This window comes from Rutidosis leptorrhynchoides, chromosome 1 (assembly GCF_046630445.1).
Source record: "Rutidosis leptorrhynchoides isolate AG116_Rl617_1_P2 chromosome 1, CSIRO_AGI_Rlap_v1, whole genome shotgun sequence".
Lineage (NCBI taxonomy): Eukaryota > Viridiplantae > Streptophyta > Magnoliopsida > Asterales > Asteraceae > Rutidosis > Rutidosis leptorrhynchoides.
The window spans coordinates 523,219,355-523,233,317 of record NC_092333.1 but is presented as its reverse complement, the minus strand read 5'-3'; positions in this window follow the sequence as shown (position 1 = coordinate 523,233,317).

Here is a 13,963-nt window from a genome sequence, read left to right as displayed (position 1 = left end):
TACAAATATGTTACATCGAAATCAGTTTCTTGAATGCAGTTTTTACACAATATCATACAAACATGGACTCCAAATCTTGTCCTTATTTTAGTATGCAACAGCGGAAGCTCTTAGTATTCACCTGAGAATAAACATGCTTTAAACGTCAACAAAAATGTTGGTGAGTTATAGGTTTAACCTATATATATCAAATCGTAACAATAGACCACGAGATTTCATATTTCAATACACATCCCATACATAGAGATAAAAATCATTCATATGGTGAACACCTGGTAACCGACATTAACAAGATGCATATATAAGAATATCCCCATCATTTCGGGACACCCTTCGGATATGATATAAATTTCGAAGTACTAAAGCATCCGGTACTTTGGATGGGGTTTGTTAGGCCCAATAGATCTATCTTTAGGATTCGCGTCAATTAGGGTGTCTGTTCCCTAATTCTTAGATTACCAGACTTAATAAAAAGGGGCATATTCGATTTCGATAATTCAACCATAGAATGTAGTTTCACGTACTTGTGTCTATTTTGTAAATCATTTATAAAACCTGCATGTATTCTCATCCCAAAAATATTAGATTTTAAAAGTGGGACTATAACTCACTTTCACAGATTTTTACTTCGTCGGGATGTAAGACTTGGCCACTGGTTGATTCACGAACCTATAACAATATATACATATATATCAAAGTATGTTCAAAATATATTTACAATACTTTTAATACATTTTGATGTTTTAAGTTTATTAAGTCAGCTGTCCTCGTTAGTAACCTACAACTAGTTGTCCACAGTTAGATGTACAGAAATAAATCGATAAATATTATCTTGAATCAATCCACGACCCAGTGTATACGTATCTCAGTATTGATCACAACTCAAACTATATATATATATATATATATATATATATATATATATATATATATATATATATTTTGGAATCAACCTCAACCCTGTATAGCTAACTCCAACATTCACATATAGAGTGTCTATGGTTGTTCCGCAATATATATATAGATGGGTCGACATGATAGGTCGAAACATTGTATACGTGTCTATGGTATCTCAAGATTACATAATATACAATATAAGTTGATTAGGTTATGGTTGGAATAGATTTATTACTAACTTTCACGTAGGTAAAATGAGTAGTTTTTATCAATCTTGTTTTACTCGCCATTTCTTCGTTTCTAATCCGTTTTGAGTGATTCCAGTGGCCACGGTTTCGTATTGAACTTAACTTTATGAATCTAAATATAAAAAGTATAAGTTTATAGTCGAAAATACAAGTTACAAGTCGTTTTTGAAAGAGGTAGTCATTTCCATCGAAAGAACGACATCTTGATGACCATTTTGAAAAACATACTTTCACTTTGAGTTTAACCATGATTTTTGGATATAGTTTCATGTTCATAAGAAAAATCATTTTTCCAGAAGTATAGCTTTTAAATCAAAGTTCTTCTTAGCTTTTAATTATCCCAACCAAAACAGCCCCCGGTTTTACTACGACGGCGTATATCCAGTTTTATGGTGTTTATCGTGTTTCCGGGTTTTAAATCATTAAGTTAGCATATCATATAGATATAGAACATGTGTTTAGTTGATTTTAAAAGTCTAGTTAGAAGGATTAACTTTATTTGCGAACAAGTTTAGAATTAACTAAACTATGTTCTAGTGATTACAAGTTTATAACGTTGAATAAGACAGCTTTTTATGTATGAATCGAATGATGTTATGAACATCATTACTACCTCAAGTTCCTTGGATAAACCTATTGGAAATGAGAAAAATGGATCTAGCTTTAAAGGATCCTTGAATGGCTTGAAAGTTCTTGAAGCAGAATCATGACACGAAAACAATTTCAAGTAAGATTTTCACTCGAAATAAGATTGTTATAGTTATAGAAATTGAATTAAAGTTTGAATATGATTATTACCTTGTATTAGAAAGATAACCTACTGTAAGTAACAAAGGTTTCTTGATCTTGGATGATTACTTGGAATGGATTTAGAAAACTTGGAAGTAAACTTGCAATCTTGGAAGTATTCTTGATTTTATGAAACTAGAACTTTTGGAATTTGTGACGAACACTTAGAACTTGAAGATAGAACTTGAGAGAGATCAATTACATGAAGAAAATTGAAGAATTAAAGTGTTTGTAGGTGTTTTTGGTCGTTGGTGTATGGATTAGATATAAAGGATATGTAATTTTGTTTTCATGTAAATAAGTCATGAATGATTACTCATATTTTTGTAATTTTATGAGATATTTCATGCTAGTTGCCAAATTATGGTTCCCACATGTGTTAGGTGACTCACATGGACTGCTAAGAGCTGATCATTGGAGTGTATGTACCAATAGTACATACATCTAAAAGCTGTGTATTGTACGAGTACGAATACGGGTGCATACGAGTAGATTTGTTGATGAAACTGAACGAGGATGTAATTGTAAGCATTTTTGTTAAGTAGAAGTATTTTGACAAGTGTCTTGAAGTCTTTCAAAAGTGTATGAATACATATTAAAACACTACATGTATATACATTTTAACTGAGTCGTTAAGTCATCGTTAGTCGTTACATGTAAATGTTGTTTTGAAACCTTTAGGTTAACGATCTTGTTAAATGTTGTTAACCCAATATTTATAATATCAAATAAGATTTTAAATTATTATATTATCATGATATTATGATGTACGAATATCTCTTAATATGATCTATATACATTAAATGTCGTTACAACGATAATCGTTACATATATGTCTCGTTTCAAAATCATTAAGTTAGTAGTCTTATTTTTACATATGTAGTTCATTGTTAATACACTTAATGATATATTTACTTATTATTTAACATAATTAACCAAGTGTATCAATATCTTAATATGATTCATATGTACCTAGTAAGACGTTATAACAATAATCGTTATATATATCGTTTTCGAGTTTCTTAATTAAATAGTCTCATTTTTATGTATATAACTCATTGTTAAAATACCTAATGAGATACATACTTATAATAAAATCATTTTAACTATATATATAACCATATATATGTCATCGTATAGTTTTTACAAGTTTTAACGTTCATGAATCACCGGTCAACTTGGGTGGTCATTTGTCTATATGAAACCTATTCCAATTAATCAAGTCTTAATAAGTTTGATTGCTTAATATGTTGGAAACACTTAATCATGTAAATATCAATTTCATTTAATATATATAAACATGGAAAAGTTCGGGTCACTACAGTACCTACCCGTTAAACAAATTTAGTCCCGAAATTTTAAGCTGTTGAAAGTGTTGACGAATCTTCTAGAAATAGATGCGGGTATTTCTTCTTCATCTGATCTTCACACTCCCAGGTGAACTCGGGTCCTCTACGAGCATTCCATCGAACCTTAACAATCGGTATCTTATTTTGTTTAAGTCTCTTAACCTCACGATCCATTATTTCGACGGGTTCTTCAATGAATTGAAGTTTTTCATTGATTTGGATTTCGTCCAATGGAATAGTGAGATCTTCTTTAGCAAAACATTTCTTCAAATTTGAGACGTGGAAAGTGTTATGTACAGCTGCGAGTTGTTGAGGTAGCTCCAGTTGGTAAGCTACTGGTCCGACCCGATCTATAATCTTGAATGATCCAATGTACCTTGGATTTAGTTTCCCCTTGTTTACCAAATCGAACAACGCCTTTCCAAGGTGAAACCTTAAGCATGACCATTTCTCCAATTTCAAACTCTATATCTTTTCTTTTACTGTCCGCGTAGCTCTTTTGTCGACTCTGGGCGGTTTTCAATCTTTGTTGAATTTGGATGATTTTCTCGGTAGTTTCTTGTATTATCTCCGGACCCGTAATCTGTCTATCCCCCACTTCATTCCAACAAATCGGAGACCTTCACTTTCTACCATAAAGTGCCTCAAACGGCGCCATCTCAATACTAGAATGATAACTGTTGTTGTAGGAAAATTCTGCTAACGGTAGGTGTCGATCCCAATTGTTTCTGAAATCAATAACACATGCTCGTAGCATGTCTTCAAGCGTTTGTATCGTTCTTTCGCTCTGCCCATTAGTTTGTGGATGATAGGCAGTACTCATGTCTAGACGAGTTCCTAATACTTGCTGTAATGTCTGCCAGAATCTTGAAATAAATCTGCCATCCCTATCAGAGATAATAGAGATTGGTATTCCATGTCTGGAGACGACTTCCTTCAAATACAGTCGTGCTAACTTATCCATCTTGTTATCTTCTCTTATTGGCAGGAAGTGTGCTGATTTGGTGAGACGATCAACTATTATCCAAATAGTATCAAAACCACTTGCAGTCCTTGGAAATTTAGTGATGAAATCCATGGTAATGTTTTCCCATTTCCATTCCGGGATTTCGGGTTGTTGAAGTAGACCTGATGGTTTCTGATACTCAGCTTTGACCTTAGAACACGTCAAACATTCTCCTACGTATTTAGCAACATCGGCTTTCATACCCGACCACCAAAAATGTTTCTTGAGATCCTTGTACATCTTCCCCGTTCCAGGATGTATTGAGTATCTGGTTTTATGAGCTTCTCTAAGTACCATTTCTCTCATATCTCCAAATTTTGGTACCCAAATCCTTTCAGCCCTATACCGGGTTCCGTCTTCCCGAATATTAAGATGCTTCTCCGATCCTTTGGGTATTTCATCCTTTAAATTTTCCTCTTTTAAAACTCCTTGTTGCGCCTCCTTTATTTGAGTAGTAAGGTTATTGTGAATCATTATATTCATATATTTTACTCGAATGGGTTCTCTGTCCTTCCTGCTCAAGGCGTCGGCTACCACATTTGCCTTCCCCGGGTGGTAACGAATCTCAAAGTCGTAATCATTCAACAATTCAATCCACCTACGCTGCCTCATATTCAGTTGTTTCTGATTAAATATGTGTTGAAGACTTTTGTGGTCGGTATATATAATACTTTTGACCCCATATAAGTAGTGCCTCCAAGTCTTTAATGCAAAAACAACCGCGCCTAATTCCAAATCATGTGTCGTATAATTTTGTTCGTGAATCTTCAATTGTCTAGACGCATAAGCAATCACCTTCGTTCGTTGCATTAATACACAATCGAGACCTTGCTTTGATGCGTCACAATAAATCACAAAATCATCATTCCCTTCAGGCAATGACAATATAGGTGCCGTAGTTAGCTTTTTCTTCAATAACTGAAACGATTTCTCTTGTTCATCCTTCCATTCAAATTTCTTCCCTTTATGCGTTAATGCAGTCAAGGGTTTTGCTATTCTGGAAAAGTCTTGGATGAACCTTCTGAAGTAACCAGCTAGTCCTAAAAACTGGCGTATGTGTTTCGGAGTTTTTGGGGTTTCCCACTTTTCAACAGTTTCTATCTTTGCCGGATCCACCTTAATACCTTCTTTGTTCACTATGTGACCGAGGAATTGAACTTCTTCCAACCAAAATGCACACTTTGAAAATTTAGCGTACAATTCTTCCTTCCTCAATACTTCTAACACCTTTCTCAAATGTTCACCGTGTTCTTGGTCATTCTTTGAGTAAATAAGTATGTCATCAATGAAAACAATGACAAACTTGTCAAGGTATGGTCCACACACTCGGTTCATAAGGTCCATGAACACAGCTGGTGCATTAGTTAAACCAAACGGCATGACCATAAACTCGTAATGACCGTAACGTGTTCTGAAAGCAGTCTTTGGAATATCATCTTCTTTCACCCGCATTTGATGATACCCAGAACGTAAGTCAATCTTTGAATAAACAGACGAGCCTTGTAGTTGATCAAATAAGTCGTCGATTCTCGGTAGTGGGTAGCGGTTCTTGATGGTAAGTTTGTTCAACTATCGGTAGTCGATACACAACCTAAATGTACCATCTTTCTTCTTGACAAACAAAACAGGAGCTCTCCACGGTGATGTGCTTGGTCGAATGAAACCACGCTCTAAAAGTTCTTGTAATTGGCTTTGCAGTTCTTTCATCTCGCTGGGTGCGAGTCTGTAAGGAGCACGAGCTATTGGTGCAGCTCCTGGTACAAGATCTATTTGAAATTCAACGGATCGATGTGGGGGTAATCCCGGTAATTCTTTCGGAAATACATCGGGAAATTCTTTTGCGACGGGAACATCATTGATGCTCTTTTCTTCAGTTTGTACTTTCTCGACGTGTGCTAGAACAGCATAGCAACCTTTTCTTATTAGTTTTGTGCCTTCAAATTACTAATAAGATGTAGCTTCGTGTTGCCCTTTTCTCCGTACAACATTAAGGGTTTTCCTTTTTCTCGTATAATGCGAATTGCATTTTTGTAAAAAACGATCTCTTCTTTCACTTCTTTCAACCAGTCCATACTGATTATCACATCAAAACTCCCTAACTCTACTGGTATCAAGTCAATCTTAAATGTTTCGCTAACCAGTTTAATTTCTCGATTCCGACATATATTATCTGCTGAAATTAATTTACCATTTGCTAATTCAAGTAAAAATTTACTATCCAAAGGTGTCAATGGACAACTTAATTTAGCACAGAAATCTCTACTCATATAGCTTCTATCCGCACCCGAATCAAATAAAACGTAAGCAGATTTATTGTCAATAAGAAACGTACCCGTAAAAAGCTCCGGGTCTTCCTGTGCCTCTGCCGCATTAATATTGAAAACTCTTTCGCGGCCTTGTCCATTCGTGTTCTCCTAGTTCGGGGAATTTCTAATAATGTGGCCCAATTTTCCACATTTATAACAAACTACATTGGCATAACTTGCTCTGACACTACTTGCTCTGCCATTACTCGTTCCGACACCATTTGTTCCTTTCGTTCTGTTAACCCCTGGTCCGTAGACCTCACACTTCGCCGCGCTATGACCATTTCTTTTACACTTGTTGCAAAATTTGGTGCAGAACCCCGAGTGATACTTTTCACACCTTTGGCATAGCTGCTTCTGATTTTTGTTGTTGTTGCGGTTATTATTGTTGTTAAGATGATTGTTGTAGTTGCTGTTATTGTTGTTGTTGTTGTTGTTGTTGTTGTTGTTGTTGTTGTTGTTGTTGTTGTTGTTGTTGTTGTTGGGCCGTTTGTTATAGTTGCGATTGATGTTGTGATTGTTAGGATAGTTGTTGCGATTATTGTTGTAATTGCTGTTGTTGTTGTATTGGTGATTCTTATCATCGTTTTCCTCCCACTTTCTTTTAACTTGCTTCACATTGGCCTCTTCAGCAGTCTGTTCTTTAATTCTTTCTTCAATCTGGTTCACTAGTTTGTGAGCCATTCTACATGCCTGTTGTATGGAGGCGGGCTCGTGTAAACTTATATCTTCTTGGATTCTTTCCAGTAATCCTTTCACAAACGCGTCGATATTCTCTTCCTCATCTTCGAACGCTCCCAGACACAATAGGCATAATTCTGTGAATCGTCTTTCGTACGTGGTAATATCAAATCCTTGGGTTCGTAAACCTCTAAGTTCTGTCTTGAGCTTATTGACCTCGGTTCTGGGATGGTACTTCTCGTTCATCAAGTGCTTGAATGCTGACCACGGTAGTGCGTAAGCATCATCTTGTCCTACTTGCTCTAGATAGGTATTCCACCATGTTAACGCAGAACCTGTGAAGGTATGCGTAGCGTACTTCACTTTGTCCTCTTCAGTACACTTACTTATGGCAAACACCGATTCGACCTTCTCGGTCCACCGTTTCAATCCGATCGGTCCTTCGGTTCCATCAAATTCCAAAGGTTTGCAGGCAGTGAATTCTTTGTAGGTGCATCCTACACGATTTCATGTACTGCTAGATCCAAGGTTATTGTTGGTATGTAGCGCGGCCTGTACTGCGGCTATGTTTGAAGCAAGAAAGGTACGAAATTCCTCTTCACTCATATTCAAGGTGTCTCGAGTAGTCGGTGCCATTTCCTTCAAAATAGTCAAATGAAACGAGTTAATCATATAGAATATCAAGAGTAGTCAATAGTATTTAGTAGCGTAATATGAACTTATTTATAAAAGCTCTTTCTTCATATTAGCGTTTTATACTCTTTAATTCGGGTAGTACCTACCCGTTAAGTTCATACTTAGTAGCTAACATACCATTTCAACTACTACAATTCTATATGAAAAACTAATCACACAAAAATATATATCATATTCAAACCTTTATACAATATCTTGCAAACTTACAATACAGCTATTTTACATATAGCATGAAATATAACACATAAAACTTTGATACAAAGTAGTTGCGAAGATAATTCTAGTTAATAAATAAGGCGTTCAGCAAAGGCAACAAAGACACGTAATTCATACGTCCAGAAACAAGTCATGCATTCTGGTTTTACTAATACCACTTCCCATCCTTGGTCTTGTGGAACGTAACTGTTGTGACCGATAGTATGACAACGTGTTGTAACGTCGTCAAAAGGACGAAGGTTACGTAATGACCAACAGTCTCGTAATAACCTAAAAATCTCATTTCTTACCCCAATTACCGACTCCGTCACTTGTGGGAACGTTTTGTTTAATAGTTGTAGCCCGATGTTCTTTTTCTCACTTTGGTGAGAAGCGAACATTACTAACCCGTAAGCATAACATGCTTCTTTATGTTGCATGTTAGCCACTTTTTCTAAATCATGAAGTCCTATATTCGGATACATTGAGTCAAAATAATTTCTTAACCCGTTGCGTAAAATAGCATTTGGGTTCCCCGCAATATATGCGTCAAAGTAAACACATCGTAACTTATGGGTTTCCCAATGTGATATCCCCATCTTTCAAACGAAATCCTTTTATAAACCAAGGCATTCTTGGAACGTTCTTCGAATGTCTTACAAACTGATTTTGCCATAAATAGTTGTGCCGAGGAATTCTGACCGACTCTAGACAAGATTTCATCAATCATGTCTCCGGGTAAGTCTTCTAAAATATTGGGTTGTCTATCCATTTTGTGTTTTTATACTGTAAAATAGACAAGAGTTAGATTCATAAAAGATACTTATTAATACAAGCAATTTTTACATATATCGTAAAGCATAAGCACACTATATTACATATATTACACCGCACAAATACAACTATCTTATTCCGACTCACTCGTTTCTTCTTTTTCGAACTTGGTTCTTTTTGCTAAGTTTTTAGGGATATATGATGTTCCCCTAATACGAGCTGTTGTTTTCCACATTGGTCTAGAAAAACCTGGTGGTTTAGAGGTTCTCGGGTTATTGTTACAACTTAAGAAATACGGGTGTTGACGATATATATAAAGTTCATCGGGGTTGGAATCAGATTTCTCTATTTTTATGCCCTTTCCCTTATTGTTCTCTTTTGCCTTTTTAAATTCGGTTGGGGTAATTTCTATAACATCATCGGAATCCTCGTCGGGATCCGATTCATCGGAGAATTGGTAATCCTCCCAATATTTTGCTTCCTTGGCGGAAACACCGTTGACCATAATTAACCTTGGTCGGTTGGTTGAGGATTTTCTTTTACTTAACCGTTTTATTATTTCCCCCACCGGTTCTATTTCTTCTTCCGGTTCCTCCTCCTCCTCCGGTTCCGATTCTTCTTCCGGTTCCTCTTCGGGAACTTGTGAATCAGTCCACGAATCATTCCAAATTACATTTGACTCTTCATTATTATTAGGTGAGTCAATGGGACTTGTATTAGAGGTAGACATCTATCACATAATATCAAACACGTTAAGAGATTAATATATCACATAATATTCACATGTTAAAAATATATAGTTTCCAACAAAATTTGTTAAGCAATCATTTTTCAAGTAAACACGGTCGAAGTCCAGACTCACTAATGCATCCTAACAAACTCAATAAGACACACTAATGCAAAATTCTGGTTCTCTAAGACCAACGCTCGGATACCAACTGAAATGTCCCGTTCTTATTAATTAAAAACGTTCCATATTAATTGATTTCATTGCGAGGTTTTGACCTCTATATGAGACGTTTTTTCAAAGACTGCATTCATTTTTAAAACAAACCATAACCTTTATTTCATAAATAAAGGTTTAAAAAGCTTTACGTAGATTATCAAATAATGATAATCTAAAATATCCTGTTTACACACGACCATTATATAATGGTTTACAATACAAATATGTTATCAGTTTCTTGAATGCAGTTTTTACACAATATCATACAAACATGGACTCCAAATCTTGTCCTTATTTTAGTATGCAACAGCGGAAGCTCTTAGTATTCACCTGAGAATAAACATGCTTTAAACGTCAACAAAAATGTTGGTGAGTTATTGGTTTAACCTATATATATCAAATCGTAACAATAGACCACAAGATTTCATATTTCAATACACATCCCATACATAGAGATAAAAATCATTCATATGGTGAACACCTGGTAACCGACATTAACAAGATGCATATATAAGAATATCCCCATCATTCCGGGAAACCCTTCGGATATGATATAAATTTCGAAGTACTAAAGCATCCGGTACTTTAGATGGGGTTTGTTAGGCCCAATAGATCTATCTTTAGGATTCGCGTCAATTAGGGTGTCTGTTCCCTAATTCTTAGATTACCAGACTTAATAAAAAGGGGCATATTCGATTTCGATAATTCAACCATAGAATGTAGTTTCACGTACTTGTGTCTATTTTGTAAATCATTTATAAAACCTGCATGTATTCTCATCCCAAAAATATTAGATTTTAAAAGTGGGACTATAACTCACTTTCACAGATTTTTACTTCGTCGGGATGTAAGACTTGGCCACTGGTTGATTCACGAACCTATAACAATATATACATATATATCAAAGTATGTTCAAAATATATTTACAATACTTTTAATACATTTTGATGTTTTAAGTTTATTAAGTCAGCTGTCCTCGTTAGTAACCTACAACTAGTTGTCCACAGTTAGATGTACAGAAATAAATCGATAAATATTATCTTGAATAAATCCACGACCCAGTGTATACGTATCTCAGTATTGATCACAACTCAAACTATATATATATATATATATTTTGGAATCAATCTCAACCCTGTATAGCTAACTCCAACATTCACATATAGAGTGTCTATGGTTGTTCCGCAATATATATATAGATGGGTCGACATGATAGGTCGAAACATTGTATACGTGTCTATGGTATCTCAAGATTACATAATATACAATATAAGTTGATTAGGTTATGGTTGGAATAGATTTATTACTAACTTTCACGTAGGTAAAATGAGTAGTTTTTATCAATCTTGTTTTACTCGCCATTTCTTCGTTTCTAATCCGTTTTGAGTGATTCCAGTAGCCACGATTTCGTATTGAACTTAACTTTATGAATCTAAATAGAAAACGTATAAGTTTATAGTCGGAAATACAAGTTACAAGTCGTTTTTGAAAGAGGTAGTCATTTTCATCGAAAGAACGACATCTTGATGACCATTTTGAAAAACATACTTTCACTTTGAGTTTAACCATGATTTTTGGATATAGTTTCATGTTCATAAGAAAATCATTTTTCCAGAAGTATAGATTTTAAATCAAAGTACTTCTTAGCTTTTAATTATCCCAACCAAAACAGCCCCCGGTTTTACTACGACGGCGTATATCCAGTTTTATGGTGTTTATCGTGTTTCCGGGTTTTAAATCATTAAGTTAGCATATCATATAGATATAGAACATGTGTTTAGTTGATTTTAAAAGTCTAGTTAGAAGGATTAACTTTATTTGCGAACAAGTTTAGAATTAACTAAACTATGTTCTAGTGATTACAAGTTTATAACGTTGAATAAGATAGCTTTTTATATATGAATCGAATGATGTTATGAACATCATTACTACCTCAAGTTCCTTGGATAAACCTACTGGAAATGATAAAAATGGATCTAGCTTCAAAGGATCCTTGGATGGCTTGAAAGTTCTTGAAGCAGAATCATGACACGAAAACAATTTCAAGTAAGATTTTCACTCGAAATAAGATTGTTATAGTTATAGAAATTGAATTAAAGTTTGAATATGATTATTACCTTGTATTAGAAGGATAACCTACTGTAAGTAACAAAGGTTTCTTGATCTTGGATGATTACTTGGAATGGATTTATAAAACTTGGAAGTAAACTTGCAATCTTGGAAGTATTTTTGATTTTATGAAACTAGAACTTTTGGAATTTGTGAAGAACACTTAGAACTTGAAGATAGAACTTGAGAGAGATCAATTAGATGAAGAAAATTGAAGAATGAAAGTGTTTGTAGGTATTTTTGGTCGTTGATGTATGGATTAGATATAAAGGATATGTAATTTTGTTTTCATGTAAATAAGTCATGAATGATTACTCATATTTTTGTAATTTTATGAGATATTTCATGCTAGTTGCCAAATGATGGTTCCCACATGTGTTAGGTGACTCACATGGGCTACTAAGAGCTGATCATTAGAGTGTATATACCAATAGTACATACATCTAAAAGCCGTGTATTGTACGAGTACGAATACGGGTGCATACGAGTAGATTTGTTGATGAAACTGAACGAGGATGTAATTGTAAGCATTTTTGTTAAGTAGAAGTATTTTGATAAGTGTCTTGAAGTCTTTCAAAAGTGTATGAATACATATTAAAACACTACATGTATATACATTTTAACTGAGTCGTTAAGTCATCGTTAGTCGTTACATGTAAATGTTGTTTTGAAACCTTTAGGTTAACGATCTTGTTAAATGTTGTTAACCCAATATTTATAATATCAAATGAGATTTTAAATTATTATATTATCATGATATTATGATGTACGAATATCTCTTTATATGATCTATATACATTAAATTTCGTTACAACGATAATCGTTACATATATGTCTCGTTTCAAAATCATTAAGTTAGTAGTCTTATTTTTACATGTGTAGTTCATTGTTAATACACTTAATGATATATTTAATTATAATTTAACTTAATTAACCAAGTGTATCAATATCTTAATATGATTCATATGTACCTAGTAAGACGTTATAACGATAATCGTTATATATATCGTTTTCGAGTTTCTTAATTTAATAGTCTCATTTTTATGTATATAACTCATTGTTAAAATACTTAATGAGATACATGCTTATAATAAAATCATGTTAACTATATATATAACCATATATATGTCATCGTATAGTTTTTACAAGTTTTAACGTTCGTGAATCACCGGTCAACTTGGGTGGTCATTTGTCTATATGAAACCTATTCCAATTAATCAAGTCTTAATAAGTTTGATTGCTTAACATGTTGGAAACACTTAATCATGTAAATATCAATTTCATTTAATATATATGAACATGGAAAAGTTCGGGTCACTGCAATATATTTATAAGAAATGGAAATGAAAATCTTGTGGTCTATTAAAATGATGAAAATGATCGATTATAATAAACTAATGAACTCACCAACCTTTTGGTTGACACTTGAAAACATGTTTATTCTCGAGTATGAAAGAAATCTTCCGCTGTGCATTTGCTCATATTAGAGATATTACTTGGAGTCATTCATGACATATTTCAAAAGACGTTGCATTCGAGTCGTCGAGTTCATCAAGATTATTATTAAGTCAATTATAGTTGGATATATTATGAAATGGTATGCATGCCGTCAACTTTTGTTGTAAAGAAAGATTGTCTTTTAAAATCGAATGCAATGTTTGTAAAATGTATCATATAGAGGTCAGGTACCTCGCGATGTAACCAAATGAAATGTATTCGTCCAGATGGATTAGGACGGGCATTAGATGTTTACCCCTGCTGATAATGAAAAATTTATTAAATTTTTACACCGCCCCGTCTGTATCCGAGTTCAAGTTCCGCCACTGGTGGTGTGGGTTGTAGAGGTGTTTGAGATGGTTTAGGTTTTGTGACTCGTTCATCCGCTCTCGCTCCCGATTTGCAGGTTGTTTCTCCTTTGGCTTATTCTAGCCTAGGCCCCTATGTGAAGATATTTTGGATGGTAATGT